The sequence below is a fragment of the Phyllobates terribilis genome, unplaced genomic scaffold (genome assembly GCF_046119375.1).
Source record: "Phyllobates terribilis strain yellow unplaced genomic scaffold, ASM4611937v1 Scaffold_9__5_contigs__length_417890890, whole genome shotgun sequence".
Classification (NCBI taxonomy): Eukaryota; Metazoa; Chordata; class Amphibia; order Anura; family Dendrobatidae; genus Phyllobates; species Phyllobates terribilis.
In genome coordinates this window covers 115,851,613-115,854,624 of record NW_027362769.1, presented here as the reverse complement: position 1 = coordinate 115,854,624, position 3,012 = coordinate 115,851,613, and positions in this window count along the sequence as shown.

The following is a 3,012-nucleotide window of genomic DNA, read 5'->3' as shown; positions in this document are numbered from 1 at the left end:
GGGGAAATCAGGCATTTTTTTCAAGGTATATACAGTACAGACCAAAAGTTTGGACACACCTTCTCATTTAAAGATTTTTCTGTATTTTCATGACTATGAAAATTGTACATTCACACTGAAGGCATCAAAACTATGAATTAACACATGTGGAATTATATACTTAACAAAAAAGTGTGAAACAACTGAAAATATGTCTTATATTCTAGGTTCTTCAAAGTAGCCACCTTTTGCTTTGATGACTGCTGTGCACACTCTTGGCATTCTCTTGATGAGCTTTAAGAGGTAGTCACCCGAAATGGTTTTCCAACAATCTTGAAGGAGTTCCCAGAGATGCTTAGCACTTGTTGGCCCTTTTGCCTTCACTCTGCGGTCCAGCTCACCCCAAACCATCTCGATTGGGTTCAGGTCTGGTGACTGTGGAGGCCAGGTCATCTGGCGTAGCACCCCATCACTCTCCTTCTTGGTCAAATAGCCCTTACACAGCCTGGAGGTGTGTTTGGGGTCATTGTCCTGTTGAAAAATAAATGATGGTCCAACTAAACGCAAACCGGATGGAATAGCATGCCGCTGCAAGATGCTGTGGTAGCCATGCTGGTTCAGTATGCCTTCAATTTTGAATAAATCCCCAACAGTTTCACCAGCAAAGCACCCCCACACCATCACACCTCCTCCTCCATGCTTCACGGTGGGAACCAGGCATGTAGAGTCCATCCGTTCACCTTTTCTACGTCGCACAAAGACATGGTGGTTGGAACCAAATGTAACGGGTCTGGGAGGCGGAACCTCTGAGCTACTATACAAGGGGGCGGTCCTTGTAAGGGAGCGGGTGGCGACCAGGGAAGACGGGCAGGCAGTCACAGCAGGTGACCGGGACAGTCTCTGAGTGAACGGGCTGGAGTTCACGGCAAGTGACCGGGGCAGTCTCTGGATGAACGGGCAGGAGATCACGGCAAGTGACCGGGGCAGTCTCTGGATGAACGGGCAGGAGGTCACGGCAAGTGACCGGGGCAGTCTCTGGGTAAAGGGTAGGTACGACCTGTGATGGCAGAGCCTCCAGGTAGGCTAGCAGGCAGATGGTTGATGTGTGCTCCCAGGTGAGCAAGCGAGAGTCTCTGGAATGGCAGGTGGTCACAGCACGTGACGGCGCAGCCTCCAGGTAGGCTAGCAGGCAGGTAACAGGTGTGCGCTCCCAGGTGAGCGGGCAGGAGTCTCTGGAATGGCAGGTGGTCACAGCACGTGACGGCGGAGGCTCCAGGTAGGCTAGCAGGCAGGTAACAGGTGTGCGCTCCCAGGTGAGCGGGCAGGAGTCTCTGGAATGGCAGGTGGTCACAGCACGTGACGGCGGAGCCTCCAGGTAGGCTAGCAGGCAGGTAACAGGTGTGCGCTCCCAGGTGAGCGGGCAAGCTGGTCCATAGACAGACTGACAGGAGTTGGAGGGCAGACCGTCGGACCTCAGGCTAGCAGGCAGGTAGCAGAGGAGCGCTCCCAGGTGAGCGGGCAAGCTGGTCCTTAGACAGACTGACAGGAGTCGGTAGGCAGACCGTCGGACCTCAGGCTAGCAGGCAGGTAAGCAGAATATCAGGCAGGAATCAGACAGCAAACTGGCAGGAATCTGGCAGGTAACTGGCAACGGGACCTGAGGGCTGAAGCAGAGTAGTGAACAGTGCAACAACATTGCTCGGGCACCTCCATTTTGGAGGAGGTGCCTTATATATGGTGAAGTCCTCCGGCCATTGGCCGGGGACTCCTTAGGACGGCGCGCGCGGCCCCTTTAAGAGGGAGGGAGCGCGCGCGCGCGCGCCCTAAGCACAGTGGCCGGGAAGGAGCGCGCGCTGCCAGCAGAGCGGGAGGAGGACGCCGGGCTCGGAGCAGAGGGGTGAGGGGAACAGCGTCCCTGCCTAGCAGAGGGCAGGGATGCCGGCGCTACAGTACCCCCCCCTTTAGGCCCCCCCTTTTTTAGGCCAGAGAGAAATTTAGCTAGGATGAGAGGGGCATGGATGTTCTCCCGGGGCTCCCACGTTCTCTCTTCAGGACCAAACCCCTTCCAATCTACTAGAAAAAAGGTCTTCCCTCTTACCCTTTTGGTGGCCAGAATGTTCTCTACCTCAAATTCGTTTTCAGCGGAAACCGGAGCAGGAGGCGTACCTGTAGACTTGGAAAAAGAGTTAAGTACCACAGGTTTGAGGAGAGATACATGGAAGGAGTTAGGGATCCGCAAGTTGGCCGGGAGTTTCAATTTATAGGCCACCGGGTTGATCTGACTGATGACCTCCAGAGGACCGATGAACCGAGGCCCTAACTTATAGGAAGGAAACTTGAGCCGGACATACTTGGACGAGAGCCAGACCTTATCCCCTGGACGGAATTGAGGAGGATCCAGACGTTTTTTGTCAGCATGTCTTTTCATACGCTCGGATGACAGAAGGAGTGCGGATCGGGTACTCTCCCATATGGAGGAAAATTTGTTAACAATAGATTCCGCAGCCGGATTGTCCACCGAGGTGGAGACGGGAAATGGGATCCGAGGATGCTGACCGAAGACAACAAAAAACGGGGATTTGGAGGAAGATTCGCTCTCGTGATTGTTGTAAGAAAATTCGGCCCATGGCAGGAGATCCACCCAGTCTGAATGGTGGGCATTAACGAAGTGCCGGAGGTAACTGGTCAGGTTCTGATTGATCCGCTCCACTTGACCATTAGACTGTGGGTGGTAAGCGGAGGAGAAGTCCAGGGTGACGTCTAGCAGTTTACAAGTGGCTCTCCAGAAGCGTGAAGTGAACTGTACCCCACGATCCGACACGATGTGGAGGGGCAGGCCATGAAGACGGAAGATGTGGCGGATAAAGTCTTTAGCCAGCTCGGGTGCAGACGGGAGGCCTGGCAGGGGAACGAAATGAGTCATCTTGGAAAAGCGGTCAGCGACCACCCAAATGACCGTACAACCGGCAGAGACGGGAAGATCAGTTATAAACTCCATTGCTATATGCTGCCAGGGGGCAGCAGGTACTGGGA